We start from the raw sequence: 25,989 nt of genomic DNA on the forward strand, positions 1-25,989 counted from the left end.
TTAATGATCAATGGTCCAGATTAAGACTTAACACCTCCAAAATCCAGCTTCTTGTGCACATCCTGACTTTAACTGAATATTAACTATAAAGGTACTTATCGCAACCACATTCTGAACGGCAATATTAAAGACCATGGAATATGGTTGTTTGATCAGTATGAAGTTAAATAATCTTGAAATTAATCTAAACACACAGCGATGCAGCATTTAGCATTTCTACCTCAACATTTAGTTCTACGTTTTGGGTTTCAGCTGAGGTGCACAGGGGAGGCTCCACGTCACCCTAAGTCTGCATGGGATTTTGCTTGGTGACCTGGTTTTCGTCCACATCTACAGGACATGTCGGCAGGTGTGTGGACTGACAATGTGTCTTTCCCTCAAAAGAGTGGTGTCCACCTCATTATCACCTTGCCCCCATGACTCAACTGGATTAAGAAAGTAATTAAGCAATCGATGAATAAACTTACTACAACACAAATATATATATAGCACACAGAAAAAAAAATTCACAGCCTCTGGGAGTTACTTTTGTAATATACTACATACACTAACTTGTTATTAAACGAAACTGTCATTTAATAAATGCTCTATAAATATCTTTAACAGATGCTAAAAGTACGCATCGCTGACATAACAGGACTTAGTGTCAGTAAAGTTAAACTGCAATACATATTCGGTCAAAAGCGCACAGCACTTAAGTATCTCATGTCAAAATACATACGATACCAAATCAACTGTAAACACAAAATGACATATACAAGTGAGCAAACCTACTTACATAAAGACGCAGACGCGCAAATGCACTTTACTTCAGATTTAGAAAACATCACCAAATCACACTACTCTTTGCTCTCCCTGTAACAAAAACAACATAAAGTTCATTCAGTTAATCTCTGAAATGGGAAATACAGGCAAACACCCACATCCGCCTTTCCTTTCGGGTAGTAAGACACCACTGCCACAAAAATGACTGACGTACCCGTAATGTTCCTACAATCCTTTCCACAGTAAGTAGTGGGTAACTACGTGGCGAAGGTGCACCATCTCCACCCTTTCCCCCTTCCCATCTCTGTGGGCAACAGAACACCAATGAGACATTGCGAGATAAGTGCAATGCTCTTGAGAACGAGGAAATTATTTTTTTTCTTCTGCGACACCTACAGGAGAACAATAGATGCAACACTTTGAACCTAAAGGCTTTTCGTCGCGCGTGTACGTGTCACAGAAAGAGTAAGATGACGTAAGGTAACAAACGCTATATTTGTTATTCGTCAGGTTCTAGCTCTCTTAAACCCTCAAAAGCTAGAGATTTGGAAAGAAAACCTGGTGGAATAAGTAGTGGTATATACTTTTACTTAAGAAACGGTAGCTAGTTCACAGTTTTATTCTGTTAACGTTGCGTGTTTGTGTCTTTCGGCTTTTCCCGGTTAGGGGTCGCCAGTGTCTGATTATTTCTGGATTTGTCACTGATTCTGAAGGTCAGAGTCTGAGGGCTATGTGGGACATAATCAAATTTTAGCTCTATCCCTCTTAATCTCTCTTAACACTGGTGCCTTTTGGACAAAAGTTGGTGAATTATACTTAAAAATAATGACAATAATTAAGTGTTGAATACTTATTTTACTTCAGGAAATGCCTACTAATTCACATTCTCTAATTCTGTTAATGTCTCAGATTAATACAACTATTTTAAAAGTGTCCCTGATTGCCCTTGCTTTTCTCTGGATTTGGCCCTGATTTGTTGAGAGCTATGCGGCTGTAAACAAATAGTTGGCATACATGACAATGGTAAAATAATTACATCACACATTGTAAATACACCTGCTAGAAAATGGATTCAGTGTTTGAACAGCCGCTCCGACTATCCAGTGTGTATGGGATTGGATTTGACATGGTGTAATCTGAAGTAGGTAGGTTAAGCAGGTTATGGTATCCAACTGTTGTAATGGTGTTTGTACTTAAGCGACACACATTGACCTAGTGTAAATAATAGTTGTCGCTTTATAATGGAAGTATAAGCAAGTTCTGTCCCTTTCACTATATTCAATCAGGCCAGTGGCTGGGACTTGCAGGTTGGCTGAGCAGACTCTAAACAATCATTCGTGAAGACGGACAGCAGTGTTTTCTTCTTTCTCAGCATCAACATTTGGCAACTTAGGAAACATCTTACATTCTGATCTGATTGGTGCTTCCAGGTTCTGTCCACTGCACTCCCCTGGGCATACCGACATGTGCTATTTAAACTCGTTTAACTGGTCACAATAAATTCAGTGATGTCCATTTATTCCAGTATATATATATATATATATATATATATATATATGTGTGTGTGTGTGTCTTTATTTGACAGGTATGAGCATGTGTATTCATACAAAGGCATGTTAGAAAGCAATTGTGCAGTACTTTTATGACATTTCACTGAAAAAGAAAAACATGCATATATTACTAAGACATAAGCTTCACACTGCAAACCTTTAACTGCTACAAAGTCTGCATATTCAAGTTAGAAATGTCCTAGTAACTGGCAACTCTATCTCAGGCACTGTGATTCTGCTCTCACTAAGTTGGATGAAAATAGTGACAGCTGCCTTTCCAGTCCCAGGATCCATGACATCACAAAGGCTCTGCTGTTCGTTAGGATAAATGTGACTGTGATATGGTGGTAGCTTCTGCATGTGTGAATGACTTAAGGCACTCAACCCTATAAGTGTGTCAAATGCAGGTAAGACTGGCCTTGAGTGGAATCTTACCATCACTCAGAATGACGGCCAGATACAAAAATTAAGTTAATTGGCTTTAATAACTGGTAAAAGAGTCTGTGTTTTTTAAGGGGGGATCTAGTATGTGTCAGCTTGTGATGAGATGATCGATAATCCAAATTACTTTGCCAAGGATGGGCTGCACATTTTCTTCCACATTTTGGCCAAAGCACTTGCTGTCCCTATCGTGCCTTTTTTTGTTTAGACAAAGTCCATCTTCTGGACATTGTATCATAATGTATAATCATATAAAGCCATGCCAGAAAGATCCATCAGTATTGGGCTGGAGTATGCCTTGTATGACAGATACAGGTCATCTCTTAGCAGTTTGTAGGATACAAAGCATAGTGACAGGGCTCTGAGTCAGTCCATGTATGATATATTATTTAGGCCTTGAATCCTTTTAGTAACATATCTCTGTCAGTAAATTCCATTCCAGATCACATTAAGCATACCTCTCAACTGTTCAGAATTATGTCTCATATTTTCAGCCTTTCCTAATAAAATTTGTGTTTTTCTGGCAAATCACTGGGATGATCAAAGGACTGAAGTCACCAAATAATGACATACAAGTTTCAGACTGTATCCTTCAGAAAATGCATGCTAACACAAATCATTTTTTTTCTAGCAGCTTTCTATGTTTATAAGAGCAACATTTAACATTTGTGCCTATTCTTGGACCTTTGTCCCCCCCATTATGTCAGGCTTTGCCTAGATTTCATATGCTAAGAGTTTGGCAGGTATGACATTAAGATTGCTTTGCTCAGTATCAAAAGTCTTAACAATAAACTGCAAGATCCTGCGTTGGCCCTCTAAATTCTGGAAAAAAATTAGCCCTGATGTCAGAGGAGGGGCATGGCATGACAAACTCGAGCTTAGGAACTTTACTGTCAATTAAAATTGGATGTCATTTACCTCCCTGGTATTAATGATCATGTTTCTTTACTTCCTGCTTTGAAAACAGAGAGCCATCAAATAGTATTGTGCTTCTCAGATATTACTTGGGACTGCACATATGATTTAATTAATGTTTTACAAGCAATGCTTTTGTAAACAAAAGTAAGAATGTATTTTTAAAAGTTTTAGAATATATTCTGCTTACATTTTTTTACTTGTATATTGATTTATCTTTTTAAAAAAAATCTTTATTAAATTATCACATATGACATAGGTAATATTACATTTATATAAATGAAAAACAAACATAGATACCACTTTAGTTGCAAACATTATGCATCACAGACACCACTGAAACGACTGTTAATTGCAAACATTATACATCACTTATAATCTAACCAGTCATTGTCAGTTAAGCATTATACAGCTCATTCAAATCCTGCCTTCTTTTAAACCGTGTTCCTTCTCTGCATATATTGTTCCCATTCCCATTTTTTCCTATGTAGTTTGTTCCTTCTCTTTTCTAAAGATCCCATTTCCAGTTGTTTTATCTCTGTTACTATATTCACAACGTCTAGCAAAGTTAGTTTAGACTTTGATTTCCATTTTCTCGTAACTGCTTTTTTGGCAGCCACTCAGCAAGGCTTTACTATGTCTAGGCAATTCCAATACTATATCATAGCTCAAAAAAACTCATCTTCCCAGTCAGTCCAATCTGCTGACCCAGGATCCCTGACAGAGCGGTCTATAGGGCATCTCCAAAGTCTGCCAACTCACTACACCCCCAAAAAAACACGTTTCTAACTGCCACTTTCTTCCCCATCACACCTCTAACATCTTCTATCCACCTGAGGAAAAACTCTTTGGACTCTACTTGGGGTATAAAAATACCTATGTAAACACTTCCAGACAATAATCCTAAATCTTCTAGACTTTGTTGCATGTTTGGGAGATATACATGTATTCCCCATTGTTGCTTTGTGAATTCCTTATCCAATCTCTCTTCCCAATCCTTTCTAAGCTCCTCCGATTGATTCTTATAGTTGTCGTGCAATATTTTATATGCTATACTAATTGTTCCTTTTTTAATGGCAGCTTCTGTTCTAGATTCTATTAAAAACTCTACTAGTGCTGGTCTTTTGTTTAAGTCCTCCCTATTTCTTTCTCTTTGCCTATACTCCAATATCAGTTCTTGATAGGAAAAGCAATCTCTAACCTGTAGTCCAGCCAGCGTCTCATTTTTATTTCATTTCCTTGCATTTTTTATTTTAGTTATTATTGGTGCATGATCTGAAACAGTTATTGGGTGCGTTTTAAGACATTCAATTAAATGCACATGTTGCTATGAGATATATAGTCTATCTAGCCTAGCCCAGCTTTTATACCTTGGAGAATAATATGCAAATTCACTCTGAATTCCTAGTACTGAATTCACGTCTTCCATGCCAAACATTTTCATAAATTTCTTCAAAAATCTACCCTCCTTTGTTATATTTTCCCTTCTAGGTCCCTCAGACACATCTTCACTGTTGCAAACTAAATTCCAGTCCCCACCTATAAGTAATATTCCTTGCTGAATGCTTATCTTTTTTCTTCCAGAATTTTCTTTAGTTCCATTGTAGCAGTTTTAGGTGGAATACAGATGCATGTTAGTGTAACCCCCTCCCTTGCCAGTAGCCCCTTAGTACTATATATCTTCCATTCTTGTCTTTTTTTCCCTCTTCTATCATTATTGGAGTTCTTCTTGCAATTATTATAAGTACTCCTCTTTTCCTTTGCCCCACTCAATAACCACCCTGAAAACCTTTCTTTATGAAATTCACATGTTTTCTTTCCAGGTGTGTCTCCTGTAGCATAGCTATTTGCACTATACATTTTTAATATAGTTCACTATTCTTTCTTTTTTGTAATTATCTGTAAGACCATTCAAAATGAAAGACATTACAGAAAGCATCATTTTCTTACATAGTTATTATTACCACCTTTTACGTATAACTGCTTTTTGCTAAATATCTAGTTCCAACTTTTATGTTACATACATATACTGTTTGGCAGGTTGATCTTTTTTACAGTTGTTTACTGTCATATCCATTTGAGCCTATGTCATAATTTACAGAACATTTTGTTTTATTGAAAGCTCTCAAACAAAAACACCCTCCCCCAATACCCCCTAAAACCTATTACTTTAATAACAACACACAAAACTATGTACCTCGTCAAATATTGAAGTTTTTTCTTCCTAATAAGAACAAAAGTTCTAAACTGATATCCACACAGGCAGGCTAGGGTTAACCAAAAAGAAAGGTTAGTCATGCTAAGATGCATGGTGCAGCTTGTGCTTTTAGTAAGTGTTATCTGGTTTCGTCCTATCTTTTATAGCTCTCCCAGCTGAGAAAACACTTGAATGTTATCAGTGAACACTTTCTCCAAGCCATTTCTTTTTATCAGAGTGTTTTCTAGTGACATGCAAACCAGACACAAACCTGCTAAGGATACCTGGTATACCAGAAAAAAGCCTTATATTTAATATTGTATTCCATTTACATACTTTGTAATAAACTTGTTACTGGATAAAGCCTAGGGTCATAACCCAGTCATTTCCTTATGCAAGCATGGGAACAAGTACACTGATTTTTCCTTTGTCATACTTTCTCAACCAGCCATCCCCCCCCCCTTTTTTTTTTTTACAGTGTAGTGCCAATGTTTCTTAAAAACGAAGAGAGAAAAAGGGAGAAAAGAAAAAAAAAATCATCTGTTATATTAGTATTTTGTTATATTAAAAAAAACTGAGAAAACTTTACTTCAGGTGCTAATTGGTTTTGTCTGATCTTTATCGCTCTCCCAGCTGGGACACCTCCTGAACGCTTTCAGCGAACATTATGTCCTAGCCAATTTGTATATTATTTTGATGAATTTCTGTTGTGTATCTTTAAAGGGATCCCCTTCACAACATCGAATATTCACATTATCAAATCCGACTTCATTGAACCCACTTTGTTAAATCTTCATTATATCAAACTCCCGGAACAATGGAAATGAACTCCAGGAAAGGAACCACTCACAGCCGGCCTTAGACATAGGCTAACTAGGCGGCTGCCTAGGGCGCCGCTCTAGCAGGGGCGCTTTTCCAGTATTTATTCAATGTAGGTAGATCAGGATGGGGGGAGCCGTGCAGCCCTTTTACCTAGGGCACCATTTGACCTAAGGCTGCTCCTGGAAACACTTGACTACCATGGTGATCCTTGCCCTTCCTCCACTGTCATGCGATCTCGTAGTTGGTATATTTAGTTGGTGGGGTGTGGAGAGCAAAGCCCCCCACTTGGAGTTTTTTTTTTTTTTGCTCTTTGTTGTTTTTCCTGGTGGTCGAGTGGTTCCTATCTCGGGGTTCATTTTCATTGTTCCGAGACTTCAGTATAATGAAAATTTGATGAAGTGGGTTCAATGAAGTCGGATTTGATAATGTAAGTATTCAATGTTTTGAAATAGACCCCCTTTAAACATTTGTATTTTTATCAATTGTGCCTGTTTGATTAATCAACAAGTTATGATATAAGCAAAGATTTAGTACTTAAGAATGTGTTCAAAAGTTTTCTGATTCTTTCTGATGAAGTCCTGCTTTAAGTTGGTTTGAGAAAAAAAGCACAGTGAATTTTAACTTTTTGTGCTTAAAAGTGCTGCTCATTTGAATATTAAGGTGAATAAATCCTGTGATTTTAACTGATTATTGGTTGTTTTATGGTACAGACTTCCTTTCTGGAGTTGGGGCCTAAGGGTTCTTTTGGTGAATTTTAAGAACTAAACCAACATGGGAATGGAGAAAAGATATTCTTCTGATAAAGATGACTGCAATTAAGGATACAAACAATAGACAAGAGAGGGCTAGAATTTATTGGAGAAAACTAGCAAAAGAACCAAGGTATTGGGAACAAACAATTGGAGAGGAAAAGGTAATATAATGGGAGGATGCCAAGAATTTATTTGGACTGCAGGCTAGAGATTGCCTTCCCTATCAAGGACTGATATCAGAGTATAGGCAAAGACAAAGAAATAGAGGGATACTAAATGAAAGACCAGCACTGGTAGAGTTTTTAGTAGAATCTAAAACAGAAGCTGCTGTTAAAAAAGGAATAATTAGTAGACTATATAAAATATTGCATGATAATTATAAGAATCAATCACAGGAGGTTAGAAAGGATTGGGAAGAGAGATTGGATAAGCAATTCACAAAAAATCAGTGGGAAGATATGTGTGTCTCCCAAATATGCAACAAAATCTAGAAGATTTAGGATTTTTGCTTGGAAGTGTTTACATAATATTTTTATACCCTAAGTAGACTCTACAGAATTTTTCCTTAGGCAGACAGCAAATGTTGGAGGTGTGAAGGGGAAGAAAGGGGTAGCTGGGAGCTTATTTTCTGGGAGTGTGGTGAGTTGGCGGACTTTAAGGATTTCCTGTGGGGATGCAGTGTCAGAGATGCTGGGTGGGCAGAGTGGTTTGACGAGGGAGATGATTTTTCTGAGCTATGATACAGAATCAGAATTGCCTAGACATGGTAAGGCCTTGCTGTGTCTAATAATTGTGGCTGCCAAAAATGCAGTTACTAGAAAAAGGAAATCAAAATCTAAACCAACTATACTGGAATTAGTGAATATAGTAACAGAGATCAAATAACTGAGATCTTTAAAAGGGGCAGGAGCAAACTACATAGGAAAATGGGAATTATAGGAACAATACATACAAGGGAAGAATGAGGCTTATACGGTGGCAGGACTTAAATGAGCCGTGTAATGTTTGAGTGAGAAAAATTGGGTAGATTATAAGTGTTATATAATGCTTGCAACTGGGAGTGTGTCAGTATGGTTTGTGACGTAAAATGCTTGCAACTAGGAATGCGTCTTTGTGGTTCATTTTCATTTGTATAAATGTATGATTGTCTATGTAGTATTTAGTGGTTTAATAAAGGTGTTTCTTGTTTAAAAAAGGCAGGACTTGAATAATTTATGTAATATTGCTCAAGTTATATGATATATAGCAATATTAGTGAAGTATAATGTTTATGTTAATATAATTTGATACTTTTATATGAATGTAAATTTGCCTGTGTCACAAGTGATAATTCAATAAAGGTGTTTAGAAAAAAATAGCCTTAGTGTAATTTTGTTCCTTTTACTTGCTCTTTCATATGCCATCCTTTATTAACTGGCAAGTTTCTTAGTTAAGGAAGCCAAAGCAGTCTTCAACATGTTCTGACAGCATAATAAGCTATAAGTTTTATATGGAAGTGTACAAAATGATGCTACAGGCTTGAATGCATTAATTCCTGTGCAGACACCGGCACCTGCTTCACTAATATCTGGGTTTAAAATAAATAAATGGTGTATGCAACAGGTGATGCTCTGCCATCTTGTCAATTTTATTTTTCAGATTGTGTAACGATACACTGAAACCATACTAGGTGACTTCACATCCTGGCAATCAGACATTGCAAGATGTTAGTCTATGTTAAAGAGATATGCTGTAAATTACATTTTCCTTTTCAAAAGACACAAAAAATATACAAGATATTTTTAAACATTTTTATTAACTTTCTATATCTGAGTGACACCTCCAGGTGTATCTGCAGTTAACTCCTACTGATGACTCCAGGTGTCAAATATTACTTGTTCTTATTTGCATCAATAATTCCAAAACCATGCTACATACAAGGTTTTAAAAGATTTAATATTAAAGCTTACAGAATGGCAAAATGAACTGCATTAATATTTGACCTCTGTCTAGTGCAGATAAATAGATATTAATTGTTTTTATAATATTAATTTATATAGATATAATTTTCAAATTTTTTTATAAATATCTCAACAACCAAGTAACACACAACTCCATAGCCTCATAAGAAAGCGGTCAGCTAGATGAATAAAATGCAGCTGACAGTATGGGTGCAACTTGAGTGGTTGCGGAGATATGGTAAGTTGTTTACAAAATATTACAAATGTAATCATTACTGTGTTTACTGTGACTTAGAAAATTCGGTTTAAAACCTAGAACCTAAAGAATACCACCACAATAAAAATATCTTGTACTGAAGATTTTGCCATTTATACTTCTTTCATAACCTCTATGGTTCCAGAGATATGAAAATTGTTTGAAATGTGAGGACATAATTTGATTCTGTCAAAAAGCTTAAAAAAGTCCATTGGAAGTTACAGTGCAAACTTCCTAAACTCCATTGGAGTGAATGAGTTAAAGTATCACTTAAGACACATGCACATTAATAGAAAATAAAGCAAACCATATTAACGTGTTTCCACGTACATGCATTATTTCAGTCCAGCAATTACATAAGTCACTCAATTCCTGCCTACCCTGAAGTCTCACTCCTCTTCCTTGTAAACATTATTCTGCATGTATTGTTACCAAAAATTCCATTTGGTTGTATGTAATTTGCTCCTTCCCTTCTCTAAAGATCTGTCTTCCAGTTCTTTTATCTCTTTTACAATAGTCAACTCTTCAAATACAGTTGGTTTACATTTTGATTTCCATTTTCTAGTAACTGTTTTTTTGACAGTCAAAAGAATTCAATTTTGTAAGGCCTTACTGTGTTTAGACTATTCAAATCCTGTGTTCCAACTTAAAAAAAAAAATTTTTATTTATTTATTTGTTGACATTTGTTTACTAGGAAAGTCCGACTGGATAATTTTATATTTTCAGTCATGACCCAGGATGAAAAGTTCCACAAATAAAAGAACAGCAAATACATATACATAGGTGAAAATTTACATAATTTAATAATGTACTGCAATATGCTTAATACAGATATTAATGCACATATCTCATGTAGAATATTACATGTACACCAGCATTAAAATAAGATAAATACAATATCGTGTAGCATTGAAAAGTGTTCATAGGTGTGTACTAGGCTAATGGCCCTGGAGCCTTTACAAGCCTAGCCCATAGAAGTGCCCTGGCATCATTGCTGCCCGACATTAGTTCCCAGTGCCACCATTAAGTAGAGCCACTGGAGTGATCCCCTGGGTGATCTTTCTATTTCCCATCCATTCATCAAGATTTCTCTTGAAGAGGGCCAGTGAGGTGCTCTGCTTGACATGTATGGGAAGTCTATTCCAGAGCACGGGCAGTCTCTGGGTTATGAACTTGTCCCTCCAACATGTTCTGTTGATTGTGGTAATGAGGTTGAGGACCCTGGAGTGTGTGGTGCGGAGGGATTGGGATTTCTTTAGATGTAGCATTTCTAACAGAGCTGGGTCAGACATGGCTTTATAGGTCAAGCAGAGATCGCCTCTTAGTAGATGATATGAAACAGAGAATAGCTGGAGTAATTTGAGTCTGTACATGTAGGACATGTGTTTAAGGCCTAGGATTCTTTTTGTGAGGTACTTTTATGGCCTTTCCAGCTGTTGCATGTGTCTAGTGAGGTACATGCCAAATGGGGCATTATACTTAATGATTGGCCTAATGAGGGAAGAGTAGAGAGAGATGATGACCTCTTTCTTCCTGGATGCAAAACCCTTGGTAATGAGATGTGCCACATAGAAGGACTTTCTGACCACACTGGCAATGTGGTGGTCGAAGGAAAGGTTGCTGCCAACCTGTGACCCCAGATTTCTTATAATGCCTTCAGTGTTCAGTGGGCTCCCGTTAATGTGGTAATTAGTGGTAACTGAGTTTTTCCCAAAGGGGATGATGATGCATTTTTGGCATTAAGCTTAAGGTCATGGTTTTGACACCAGCCATTGGTCTCAGCGTGGCCTTTCTGTAGGATGTCTACATCACTTGGGGAGTTAATAATGGCTCCCAGCTTGCAGATGTCTGCAAACTTGGTCAGCCAGAGTCCCATGTTGGCCTGAACTTCTGAGAAGTAGATACCAAACAGGAGAGGACCCAGGACCAATCCCTGTGGGACTCGACTTGTGACTGGTCAGCAGTCTGACTTAGAACCTACAGTGGACTCCATCTGTGAGCCAATTTGCAACCCACCTAGTGATGTAGGGGTTGATGTCTAGTTTGGTGAGTGTATCAATAATTCCAGAGTGGAGAATGGTATCAAAGGCCTTGGCCAGATCGAGGCAGGCTGTTTGAACTGCCTTGCCCTTATCCATAGCTCTGGTGACTGACTCAAAGAAGTCAACCAAGTTGAGCAGGCATGATCTACATTTCACAAAACCAAATTGCATGGGATCTACAGTTTGGAGAGCCCCTATATCCTTGTTAATTAGGTCCATGATGATGGGCTCCATAGCCTTACATATCAGACTCGTCAGGCTAATGGGGTGATAATTCCCTGGGTCTGTAGTTGTTCCCCCTTTATGGAGAGGGATGACCATAGCACTGCACCATTTGGTAGGGACAAAGCCTGAGGTGAGGCTGTGATTGAACAGGGCACACAGATGTGGTGCCAATTCACTTTGTAGTTCATGTAGAACACATCCAGGGATATTGTTGGGTCCCGTGGAAGCTGTATTCTTGGCCTTGGACAATGAAGCTTTAACCTGTGCTGCAGTAATGCTGGGTGCCTGGCATTTCTCCGGTATTGTGATTGGTCCTTTGGGGGGTAAAGTTGACACTGAATCTGTTGGCCAGTATGCTGGCAATATCTGTTGGCTCAGTATAGGAGGTATCATTGTGCAGTAACTCAGAGCAAATCAGGGTATTGCTGTGGAGATTCTTGATATAACTATAGAAGGCTTTGTGGTTGTTTTTAGTGTCTGCTAGAATTCTGCCTTCATAGCTGGATTTAGAGGTTTTGATGAGGGACCTCAAATTTTTGTTGAGGCTAATAAGGGAGTTTTTCCAGTCTTGGGACTTCACCTTTTTCTGCAACAGTTTCTTCCTTCTGTTGTAGAATTTAGTAATGGCAGGGAACCACCCGATTGGCTTCCCTTTTTTGAAGGAGAGCATCTTGGTTCTGTTGGGTATGGCTAGTTCCATGCATTTATGTACATGTTTGTATAGTGCATTGGTGTATGATTCAGCAGTCATGGATCTATTTTTCATTGACATGGCTGCCATGAAGTTAGCCACCTCTGTTTTTAGGAGCCCAAAGTCAGCTTTGGAGAAGTTTTTCATGGTGGTTACCTTTGCGTGGGGTGTAGGTGAGATGTGGATTTCCATGGTGATTACTTTGTGGTCAGATCTAACCAGGAAGGAATTGACTATTGGTGTAGAGCAATAGTTGCCCATGTCTGTAATAACCAGGTCAAGGATGTTGCTCCCTCTAGTGGGGCTAAGAATGAGCTGGTCCAGGGCATTGGAATTGATGAATTCCAGGAAGTGTTGGGCCAGTGTATTGGTGCATGAGTAGTTTTCCCAGTTAATGGAGGGGTAGTTGAAGCCACCTAGTATGAGAGTGTTTGGTTGGACCCTAATAGTTTCCAGTGCGCTAGGGAATGTGGAGTGAGAGTCTTGGTACATGGTTGGGGACCTATAGCAGGCTACAACCTGAATCGCCATCTTACCCAATGTTAGTTGTACCTGAAGTATCTCAGATGTGTTATGCTAGACTACTAGTCTGGAGGTGTGAATATCCTTTATGAATATGGAGACACCACCACCTTTGGAGCTTCGATCCATGTTCTGGGGCCGAAAGGTGTGGAATGAGTTATAGCCTGGTAGTGCAGGGGTGCTTTCTGCTGCTTAAACCAGGTCTCTGTTACAGCACAAATGTCGATGTTCTCCATTTTGAGGAGTGCTTCAAGCAAGTGCATCTTGAGATTTTGACTTCTAGCATTGAGCAGCATGACCCTCAGATTGCATTTATTTATAGCTGTTACAGTGGTAATTTGGTCTTTGGAACATCACCTAAAAAAGGCACTATAGGGGTGACAAGAGCCAGGGCCACTATCTGGAAACCCAAGGGTGACAGGTGCAGGCCATCTCTGGCAAAGCATCGAGGTCTGTCAATCATGTCATCCCAAGCAGATACAGGATCCCCTTAGAATGACACCAGAAACTTAGCCAGTTGTTAAAGTCAATCATTTTCTGCTTGTACTGCGGTATAATTCTGGGTGATGGTAGGATGCTGCTCAGGGCTAGGGTCAAACCTTCCTGGGCCACATAATCCAAGAGCTCCTCCATGTCTCTTTTCATGTAATCCAGGGAGGTGTGCCTCAGGTCATTCATACCCACATGGACAGTGACAGAATCATACTTGTACTTGTGGTGGAGTGACCTGAGTGCATGTGTTGTGTCTGATTCTGGCACCTGATAGACAGCTGACTGTTACCTTCTCCTTGTTCAACCTAGTGAGTGGGACATCAGTGTACCTCACTATCGAGTCACCTATGATTAGTGTACTGGGGAAGCTGTTTTGCCTTAGGGGTTTAGGTTGAGTGGCACACAGTGTAGGTGAGCTATGTGTCTTGTGGTTTGAGCTGTTTTGTGGTCGAGTGCATTTTTGCCTTGGAAGTCTCTGCTGTTTGGGTAGATTTCTATTGAGAGCCTCCATGAAGGTGGGTGTGTGGTTTGTGTTTTTAAGTGAGAGCTGTCATGGTGGGTGTTCTGGAGCGCCATGTGTTGCAAGTGGTGTGGTGCAGGTGTTGACCTTCTCCTCTTGACCAGCTATTCCGGTCTTGGCTTGAGAGTGCATGGCTTCCAATTTGGTTACATAAGTGCATCTCTCACAAGTCTGAGTGTTGGGAGGTAAGAGGAGAGGGTTGTCTGTGAACATGAGGCAGTTGCTATACTGCCTCAGAATGCCCAAGTTCACCAGGTTAATAGGAGGAAGCACAGGGAACTGACCTTTAGACATGGCAGGATGGATGGTCATTATTACTAAGTACTCTAGCTGTTTCCTTATATATTCCTTTTACAGGAAAAATGTCACTCAGGGTGTCTGAGTCTGTACAGAGCACTGCCAAACACTTGAGGGGAAACTACAACATAGACCCTGAACATTTAAGGATGAAGTATTTAGGCAGATATTCTGAAGTTAGAAAGAAATCAAGCAGTACTTACTTTAAAATGAAGAATTAGCTTGTCAAAAATGATGAAAAGAGGGGAGTCACATGAATGGCTACTGCCTGGATACTACTAATGCTGGTCTCAGCACAGCTTTAGTCTGTTGGGAGACAATACTCCTTTGCTTCTTCTCTCACCAGAAGCAAAATGTTAGCACCATTCCCAAGAAGAGAAGCAGGTCACAGCCTGTTTAATGACCAAATTCTTGTCCCAGATGATGCAAGGGTCTGCAGGCTTGAGAGCTTTTTTCTGGTAGATGCCTCAGATAGCAACCAGACCAATCGGGTATATTAAGCACAGACACTCACTCTCCAACCAGAAATAATCAGGAATCAATGCACTCTGCTCCTACTCTCACCAGGATCAGAATATAAGCACAGATTTCAAGCTGTCACCTATAAAGCAGTTATTAAGCTTTCTGGTGATCAGCAGTCTCCAGGAAATAATTTAACTGCACTCCTTCTCTCACCAGGAGAAAACAGAAGCACTAATCCCAAGACGACTTCTGAGAGGCAGAATGTGGGCTCTCCAATAACTGGTGGCCTTGCAATATATGCTTAAAGGTAAGATGAAACAAATGGTTTATACTAAACACTGCGCTGTGCACTAGACAAGTTAGATGTGAACGTGTGTAACTTAAGATTTACCTGTCTAAAAAGTTAGTTTTAGTGGGGAGTCATTATTTTTAAAACAGCAAGATGGATTGAAAGGGAGTGGTCACTTTTGTATTTTAGTACTATGGAATACAGTAGGATGGTCAATAAATTTAAATAGTTGAAGGGGAGTAATTTCACAAAATGATAATTTTGTGTTCATTCACATCAGCCAGTAAAAGCAGAGAGGGAATGAGATATATGGTCAAATAAACATACGGGGCAGGCAACTAGAAAGGCAGTGGTGTTTAAGAACACAACAGTAATCAGGTAGGAACAATTTCTGTATGACTCACAAGAGACTGAGCTGTGGTCTCTTTTCAAGTTTTAATATGCAGTTAAAAGCAGAATACAAGTAAAACACAGTGTAAAGAAAACAAATCACAGTATACAAAATAGAAAAAGGCAATAAAGTAATACAAAATACAACAAATAAAAAGCAAACTAACCTTTCCCTCACAGCAAACTGTAGCAGAGTCTGGCATGTTATAAGTACAATAATTTATTACTCACTCATAAAGCAAATGATAGGGTGGAAAATTCAAATGGTGGATAAGAAGGAGCAGAGAGGGAAGAGTGAGAAAAAAGTATTCTTAAAGGGAATAAGTAGAGTAGATAGGGCAGGCGGGAAGAATAATGAATGAAAGCAACATTAAGACTAAGGGAAATAAGGGTAAGGTAAGAAAAATTAAAACAAGGAAAAGGAGAGCTAGGATGTATATAAATATTAGAAGAGAAGGAGCTGAAATTTTAGCCAGGAGAGGAGAAATTACAAACACAGGAGTCAGTGAGAAATTCTTTTAGTTGCAGCTTAAATAAATGAATGTTATGTATTTCCATGATTGGTGCAGGAATTGTATCCTAAGTTTTTGTCAGGAGATCAAAGGTGATGATTTGGGAGGTCGTAGTGGAGAATTGGACTTACAGCTGTACAGGAACTGGGATTAAATATAATTTTTTGTGTTAAGAGAAGTTGGGTATAATTTAGATGTTGGAATAATTGTAGCCAATTTAGAGTTTTAATGCAAAACACTGATGTGTTCTGTGACTTGTATGAGCTGCAAATCCAGCTACCTTGTTGTAATTTTCTTAGTTAAAACCCTTTGCTCCCCCAATATTTCTGTCCAAAAGCTTTGTAGAGAATTTTTAAAATCTGCCAACTCATAGGACCCCCACAAAAAAAACTTTGCTGTATACTGTGGAGCCATACACATGTCCTCGCATTGATTTCTTGTAAACTGCTTTCCAGTCTCTCTTCCCAGTCTTTTCTAACTTTATTCTGGTTGAGTCTTATTGTTACCTTGCAGTCTGTTATATACCAATCTAATTATCCATGTCATAATAGCAGTTTTTGTTCTAGATTCAACTAAAAACTCTACCAGGGCAGGTCTTTCACTTAGCATTACCCTCTCGGTTTATCTTTACCTATATCAATCCTTGGTAGGGAAGGCAGTCTCCTTGGCCTCATTCCTCTCTACTACCTTTCCCTCTCTAGTTATTTCCTCCCAATATTGTGGTTCCTTTGTCAGATTTCTCCTCAGCTCTTTCTTCTTTTCTTTCTTTCTTTCTTACTTGCAGTCATCCCATTTGCAAATATATCTCCTATCTCCTTCATGTTGTGTGTTGCTTAATTTTAATAATATTTATTTATTACTTTATATATATATATTTATGGGGGCCATCATTACTCTCTTTAAGGATCTGCATCCAAATTCCCACTGTCTTTGTGTTTTTTTTAACTTCCTCTTGCTTCATCATCATTCCTTTCCATTTTGAATTATAATATTCTGCATGTGTTATGCATATGAAACTTAACCGTGTAGCTCTAAAATATTCTTTCAAATCAGGTAATCCTAAACTGCATTGTTCTATTGTCATTATTATTCCAGTTAACTCTCGACTGCTTCCCCTCCCAGAAAATTTCCTTCAACTCTTTTTTTTTTAATTATTGTCCACAACTTCTCATGTGGTTGACAAAATATACCTAAGTATATACAACTAAAAGGTCTAAAAACAATTTCACTGCTTGTATCTTACTATCCATATCCATAGAAAAGAGCTTCCAGTTCTTCAGTTTTTGTATTATCTTTTGTTTATTCTCCATCTGCATATCTTTAGCTTCTATAACAGAAGCCTTTTTAATCTATACTCCAAAATACTTCATTCTGTTGTGTCCCATAAATATGGATATTGCTGCACCAATTTGTGAGTGGGAACATAATTTACAGCTATAGCCTTTGTTTTATCTTCATTAATTGTATTTCCAAAAAAGACTTGAAACTGTCTGAAAAATGTTCCAAAACACTGAGATGTCATTTTCTGGACTGATCAGGAACGACATATCATCTGCAGATAAAACCAACTTTTTTTGATTGCCATATCAATTATATACTTGAATTTCTGAGTCCCTTATTTTCTTTTCCAACAGCTCTAAATATAAAGCCAATTACAAAGGGGAAGCAGGCCTAGTTCATCTGTTCAAACACAACTTATCAGAGAGGAATCCTCCCAATTTAATTCTTGCCCCCATTCTTCATATATCCTCCTAATTAACCTTATTATATCAGAGAGTGCAGATGTTTCCATTCACCTACTCATAAAATCCAAGCTTACTCTGGCAAATGCTTTCCCCACACCATGACCCACTAATGACAGTGTATTTTATTTTCTTATATTTTGCTTCCCTCTATCATCATTGTCCTGTAAATGTTGCCAAATGTTTGCCTCCCCTTCACAAAGACACATTGATCCTTATCTATCTGTTTTGGCAACACTTTTGCCATTCTTTTAGCTAGTATAGACATATAAACTTTATAATCATGGTTTAAAATTGAAATGGGTCTATATGGAGATGGGTCTGATTGGTCTTTACTGTCCTTAAATATCACAATCACCACAGCTTTTTTTCCATGATGTTGGTGTATCCCCTCCTTTTAAAATAATGTTAAGCAAAACCTTCCAGATCTTTGTCACTTTCTTCTTTCCTAGCTTCCAAACTTCCACAAGAACATCATCTATTCCTGGAGACTCTCCTGCTGACTGGTTATACATTACCATTTTTATCTCATCTCCTCATATCATCTTTAGGTAATACAGTCATTACACCTTATCTCCTCATATCATCTTTAGGTAATACAGTCATTACACCTTTTTTCCAAGATATTGGCACTTCCCATCCTTTTAAAATACTCTTAAACAACATCTTCTGGATCTTTATTACCCACCCCTCCTAACTTCCACAGGAATACTATCTGTTCCTGGAAACTTTCCTAAAGATTGATTATGCATCACTGTTTTATCTCATCTCCTCCTATATTACCTGTTATTTGTCAAGTCTCATCTTACTGCAAGCTTGGCACAATGAAGTCTTCCATAAATATTTACAACTGTGCTTTTTCATTATTTCCACGTTTCTCTGCTTTATACAAAGTTTCATAAATTTTCCAAAATATCTCTCATTACATCTACAGAATTTCTGGTTATTTTTCCTGTCATAGGCTCCCTAAATTTGGTGACAACCCTTTCTGCTTTCTGTTGCTTACATCATTGTGCTAAAAGTTTTTATGCTATGGAGTTGTTATCAAAAATGCTATGGACTTATTATCAAAAAATAGTTAATGACAATCTTTCTAAACTCATGCATATTATATAGCTATTCCTTTATTTTTTCCTTCAGCACTCTGTATTTGCACATCTCTTATTCAGCAATACTTTAACCTTTGTCTGCCACTCTAAGTAATTCCTATTATTTCTTAACCATATCTCTTTCTCTTGTATTTCTACCCCATCTTAAACCCCATTTTCATTTTATTCAACTCACTAACTATAACTTCTGAAGATATTTCTATCTTCCCTAATAACTCTCAAATAATTTCCACTTCACATTCCTCTCTTTTTAACGGTTAGGTGGATAAGTGCCAGTCTCTCACTTTTTACTTCATTGTCCTCCATTTTTTCTTGGTTTTTATCGGTGCATAATCTGAAATACCACAAATTTTTCAACCAAGAGCCTGAATCACAACCAGCAGGGTATATATAGTGCCCAGAGGTCACCAAATTCCATGCCATTTTTTTGGTCAGTTTTTAAAGATGAAAACACTTAAGTATCAATATTTGATTAAGTTTTAATATTTGTATAAGAGATATTTATATTTTGTACCTAACACCTATTATTTGGGTTTTAGTTGTGTACATTTATTTTATTCCATTGGGCTGGGGCAGGAGTTTGTGTATAATATACAACACTTAGCACATTTAAGTATGTAAATTAATTTTTTGCGATTTTTATTGGTTAACTTTTTGGGGGTGGAGTCGCAAGAGAACATAAATATTTGAACCGACTATGGAACTGTTAACTCTGATAAAATCCCATAATTATTGGGCTGAAAGCACTAACTTCTGTATGTTTCTGATAATAATTGTTTTACACTAGTGGTTTGTGGCTTGCATTTGTTTTTGACCTTTGAGTACTATATGCATCCTGCTGGGTTGTGATTCAGGCTCTTGGTTGAAAACTTTGGTGGAGTTTGGTTTTCTTTTTTCCTTGGTTACATGATCTGAAATAGTTATGGTATGCATGTTGAAACTATCAATTAAATGTACATGTTCCTGTGAAATATAATTTCTATCTAGTGTAGCCCAGTTATTGTACCTTGGGTAATAATATGTAAATTCTGTCTGCGTTCCTATTACTGAATTCACATCTTCCATATCAAATATTCTCATACATTTCTTCAGAAATCTACCCTTTTTTGTTATATTTTCCCTTCTAGGTCCCTATGATACATTCTCACTACTGCGACTTAAGTTCCATTCCCCAATTGTAAGTAATATTCCCTGCTGAAAGCAATTTCTCCCAAAATGTTAAGCTCTATAATAGCAGTCTTTGTTGGAATATAAATACATGCCAGCATAATCTTCTTCCTTTGCCAATAACTCTTTACTACTACAAATAAACCATTACTGTCTTTTTATCACTATTGCAGTCCATCTAATAACTATATAATTACTCCCCTTTTCCTTTGTCTATGATATTAAGCTGAATATCAATCCTAAAATCCTATCTTTGACAAATTCACATGCTCATTTATTTTCAAATGTCTCTCTTGCAGCATTGCTGTTTCCACCCTGCATTTCGTAATATAATTCAGTACTCTTTCCTTGTTGTTTATACTTACAAACCCTTTTACATTCAAAAATAATATGGATAGTGTAACCATTATGATAAAAAGCTACTGTTCCCAGACTTTCCAAGATAACTCACAGCTTATTTCTAGCTCTCTGAGTGTGAAAACAGAAACTTAGCATAGAAAGTGAGTAGACTTTTATTTCTGGGTAAATTTCAGTAAGTGCCCTGCCTGGATGCCAGGAAAAAGGAAAAACACAGGACCTGAAAGAAAATCGGCTACAGCTGGTGATGAAAAAACAGTAACTGGGAAAAGTACTGCAGCTGTTCAGCAAAATGCAATGTAAGCTCCACATATGACTTCCATTAACTAGAGGAAAGTATGACATCTGCACATAGACCTGGTTAAAATAATCAAAACACCGAGGGGGTATATTAACTCAGACAACAAAAGGCTGGAAAAAAACAGAAGGAGAGTTAAACATATTCCGATGAGATGGTAAAACTGCAAAAATGAAGAAAAGGTTGGATTGACTGCTCAAGGTGAGATGTTTCAAAAAATAATAAAATTAGAGGACAGAGCACTAGGGAAAACCTGACATTTTCTGCTGCACAAGAGAAGCTGGAAGGAACAGATTGCATTAATTTTATGAAAGCACAAATAAGCAACTGGATTGGTATTCCACAGCAGGAATTGTTAACTGAAAGGCACATCATGTGTATGCTCCAAACTTGGATATAAGAAAGCAACCTAGACCTTAAATAGTAAAGATGCAATCCTACCAGTAAAAGAGTTGATTCTGACAAAACTGTGGCAGAAAGACAAAGTACTAAAAGTGGGAAACAGCAGAGTGTTTATAGAGAATGATTACTCACTGTACACTGGGCAGAAGAGGAGTAAATGTCTTCGCGTATACAGGGAATGTTGAGAAGCAAGCACAAGATTCAAATTGCTGTACCCGGCTATCTTCAAAATATTGTTCCCTGGAGGGACAAAATTATTTTTTGATGAAGTACACGCTAAAGAGGAAATACAAAAGTTTGTCCAACAAAAAGTGAGCTGTGGAATGGAAGGAGATTATGTTCTTATTTTTCTGGTAGTAAAGAACACAGAGAGACTGTGCCATTGAAACCTTTTCCAAGGTTACACTAGAAAATGCTTGCAATAAGAAAAAAATCACAAGAGTTGACTGGAAGAATTGAGAATATGTTGGAAATGAAGCAGAGACCGGATTTGGAAGATGGAGATGAACAGCAATAAAACCAGTGACTTGGAAACTGACAAATATGGGATTACAAAGCAATTATTACATTTGTGAAACACAACAGAACAAGAAAATCTGGACATATTGGACTTATTTGGAATTTGTTAAGCAAATGTGGGACTATAAAGAATATGCCTTACTTCATGTCATTAATGTTTGGAAAAATACTTGGGTAAGGGAAGAGGAGGGAGAAAGTTAAATGTAAGTAAAACAATTTTTTTTCTAAATAGTAATATTTTTACAGTACAGGATTTTTTTGCATGCTATAAAGTCAAGTTTTGTCAGTTATTTGTTAAGTGTAATGGGGATACTAATGTATACAGGTGCTCTTGTTTTTTTTCTCCCTTCTTCTGTCATTCTCCTTGTTCAGTTTTAAGAAATATAGACACTGCATCCAAAAAAAAGATGAAAAGTCTGGTCAAAAGAGCACGACAAAAGAAAAATTGATGCACTTTTTCCCCATTCTTGCATAGGGTAATTATTGGATTAAGGCCCTCAGCTTGATTTAGTAACAAGTTTTAAGAGTAAGCAAGTAAATGAAAAAGAACACTGAATATTATAAAGCTTTTTTTCTATCAAATACATCTACCCTTAGTAGCAACTCTATATCTGGTCTGCATGTCTCTGTGAAGACAATCTGAACAAGAGAAATGGCTAGGCGATAGTGTTTTCTGTATGCATACAAGTGTTTTCCCAGCTGGGAGAGCTATAAAGATAAGACAAAACAGACAGGACTTAACAGAACAACAGGCTATACCATGCATATTAGCATGGACAACCTTTCTTTTACTTTATATTGAGTCTGTGTGGCTGTCAGTTTGGAACATTTGTTCCTGTTAGTAGGGTAAAACTTCAATATTTGAAGATGTACATAGGTTTGTGTGCTATTATCAAGTTAATAGGTTTTAGGGGGGATTGGGGATGTATGTGTATTTTTTGATGGTTTTCAATAAAACAAAAAGTTCTGTAAAGTGTAGCATAGACTCAAATGGAGATGACAAGAAACAATTGTATAAAAGATTAACCTGCCAAACAGTACATACTTGTAACACAAAAGCTGAAACTAGACATTTAACAAAAAAAGATGTACATAAAATGTAGGAATAATAATCTCTCAAGAATACGATGCTTTCTATAATGTCTTCAAATGTTAGTGGTCTCAAAGATAAATACAAAAAAGAAAGAGTGGTAAACTATATTAAAAATATAGAATACAAATAGCTATGCTACATGAAACACACTTGAAAAGAACTGAACATGTGAATTTGATAAAAAGTTTCTGGGAGGGTTATTCAGTGGAATACCTGGGACAAAGGAAGAGAGGAGTACTTATATTAATCACAAGAGGAGCTCCAATAGTAATAGAAGAGAATAAACAAGACAACAGTAGTGGATTTGTAGTACTAAGGGGCTACTGGCAAAGGAGGAGTATTACACTGGTATGTATTTATATTCCACCAAAAACTGCTATAATGGATCTTAAGACAATTCTGGGAGAAATAGTCACGTTTAGCAATGAATATTACTTATAGATGGGGACTGGAATTTGAATTAAAATAGTGAAGATGTACCTGGGGGTCCCAGAAGGGAAAATATAACAAAAGAGGGTAGATTTTTAAAGAAATTTATGAAAATATTTGGCATGGAAGATGTGAATTTGGTACTAGGAATTCAGAGTGAATTTACTCCCCAAAATACAAAACCTAAAACAATGTTTAGAAAGGTCACACAAGAAAACCAATTGGTTAAAAACACAAAAAGAAAACTCTAGGAAAGTTAGAATTTTCACTGTGTGATACCTTAACCTCTTGAATCAGAGGCAACATGGGATATATATATAAATTACCCATTAAGGATATCAGGTGTTTCAGCTAAATAGCAATTCTGAATGTCCATGACTTTTTTCTTTTACTTTTAAGTCTTTTTGTGGACAATTTCAGACCAATAAAGCCAAACCCCTCTAGCTGTGCACATGCATGTTTCTGCCTTCTTATGACATCATCAGCACAACATAAGAGGAATGTTTGACTTTTGGAAACACAGGTCATACCCAACTGATATCCATAAACCTAAGGGTGTCTACAAAATATCCTACTAACAAACTAAAACGATGTTTAAAAAGGTCACACAGGGAAAACCAATTGGTTAAAAACACAAAAAGAAAAATCTAGCAAAGCTAGAATTTCCACTGTGTGATGCCTTAAACCTCTTGAATCAAAGGCAACATGGGATATATGTAAATTAAATAACAATACTACCATCTCCAAACCACAACTGGAAACCAGTTGAAAACCTTTACAGCAACTGGTAAAATCCAAAAAGCTTTATTGTGCCACACACTGGTTGAGTGCTTTCTTCCCTACTGAAGGGACTTCATCAGAACAGTTTCAGTTTTACAACTCAGCCCTTTTATGTAAAGAAGCACCCAATTAACCAATTAATTATACTAAACACTTAAATAAAAAAAACTACAGAGACATAAAAACAAGATGCATATAACAATTATGTGTATACAACAGTTCAAAACATTACATGGCAATTACATATCAGGTAAATTAACGTTCACTATAAAAACTTTAAAAATATTCACTCAAATGTCTAAAACTAATTGTTACCCTAAAATATTTTTTAACTTCAAAAGACATGCCATATTCACATTTTCATTAATTGGGTGGCATTCAGCCTTAACTGCCACCTTAACTCACATATATGTAAATGTACATCCAGTATTGTACCTGAGGGTCCTTAACCAACTGTTGCAGTACAGAAAACTTAAAAATGTGGTCCTTATTTCCCAGATATATGCCTACTCAAGGCATTACTCATTTTGTTGTTTCTTGTATCCAATAAATGTTCCTTAAACCTATCCTTAAATTGTCTACAGATTTTGTCCACATAAAAAGCAGGGCATGACTGGCATCTAGTCACATATACCACATTCTTACTGCAACAGTTAAAGTGCCCTGCAATGTGTATATACAGTCCATTTAGCCTCAAATACTCTGGGGTCTCTTCCATATTCATACAACAATTCCCCATTCCACATTTAAACTCCACCATCTGATAAAAAACCTTGGGGAGCACATTTAGAACTAAAGGAACTTAGGTGGCAGATCTTGCTACATACAGATAAATGGCCTGGCATCAATGACAGGACTTCTATCTCTCCTGTCCTAAAGCTTAAAGCACTGGAAAGAAAGAAAATTGCATGAAGCAAAGTAACATGCTTTTTGATTGTTCCTCAGAGTAAGTTGTTAATAACATCTTCACAAACATTAAGCTTTAAAGTGTAAACACTGAATTTTAGTGTGTCAAAACAACATTCTTATTTGACAAGGTTTTGGTTTAAATATAATGTTTTTAAATAGTGTATTTTAACACACTTTCAAAAGTATGAATTGTGAGACTAAATGGTTCATTTTCAAGTCAGGTCTGTGCTGTTTGTTTCCCTCTGCCCAATTAGATGCATATGTGTATTATTTAAATGTTTGCCTTGTCCTGTAACTTTGAAGAAGTTTACACTGTTTTAAGCAAAAGAGCTTACATCTTTTATATTTATTCTACATTAAAAACTTTTGTTTTACATCATCGTGCTTTGGAGTTTGTGCTTGTTGGAACCTGATCTGCCAGACTTTTTATATTAGTTACAAAAATGTGGCAAGTAATACTTTGTTATATTATTCAAGTATGCACCCAACTTATGTTAAACATAACATTATTAAAGGTCAATTAGTAAGACCAAAGAGGTTAACCACTGACATTACAGTTTTAGACAAATTTGTAGATCAGTTACATCACAGGTTTAGGTATAGGGGTACCCATTAAGGGTGGTGAAAGAAATATTGATGGGTGAACCGTTCAATACAGTTACTAATGTTGATGTTCAAAGTTCACAGGATTGGTCTATCTCTATGCCCTTGGTTTTCAGCATTGATAGTAATACAATTACAGGAATTATAAAAAAATAATTGGAGGATTTTAGAAGGTAACAGTGGTTTGAAATCTGTTTTAGGGCCTGCCCCATCTTTTATTAACAAGAGAGCAAAAAAATTTAAAGTGTTGTTAGAAGGGAGTCACCATACAAGTGAAGTGAAAACAAGAGGCACTTTTCAGTGCATGAGTTGTAATTATTGTAGGTATATAGCAGAAGGTCCATATTTTGAAGTGAACATTAGTAGTAGGATTTGGCAGTTACCAGGAGCATTTAACTGTGTGTCAACATTTGTGGTGTATTAAGCTAAGTGTTCTGGATGTACATCATTTTACATTGGTAAGACCAATAGACAGTTGATAAGAAGAATGTATAAACACC

At 36.9% G+C, this 25,989-nt stretch overlaps 1 protein-coding gene and 1 long non-coding RNA gene across 2 annotated transcripts in view; one reads left to right on the forward strand and one right to left on the reverse strand.

Annotated features, from left to right (window-relative positions):
* The window catches only part of PLPP5 (phospholipid phosphatase 5), a gene marked incomplete in the record, with an annotated part of 361,831 nt that extends 360,719 nt beyond the window's left edge, over positions 1-1,112 (reverse strand). The window contains 2 exon segments of the mRNA XM_044084318.1: positions 779-855; positions 980-1,112.
* Positions 1,113-1,177: 65 nt separating this feature from the next.
* The window catches only part of LOC122812064, a 255,218-nt gene continuing 230,406 nt past the window's right edge, over positions 1,178-25,989 (forward strand). Inside the window, exon 1 of the long non-coding RNA XR_006366334.1 lies at positions 1,178-1,245. This is a non-coding gene — a long non-coding RNA (uncharacterized LOC122812064). The remainder of the gene's footprint in view (positions 1,246-25,989) is intronic.

This window comes from Protopterus annectens, chromosome 9.part0 (assembly GCF_019279795.1).
Source record: "Protopterus annectens isolate FY-2018-M chromosome 9.part0, PAN1.0, whole genome shotgun sequence".
In the NCBI taxonomy this organism is placed as follows: Eukaryota; Metazoa; Chordata; order Ceratodontiformes; family Protopteridae; genus Protopterus; species Protopterus annectens.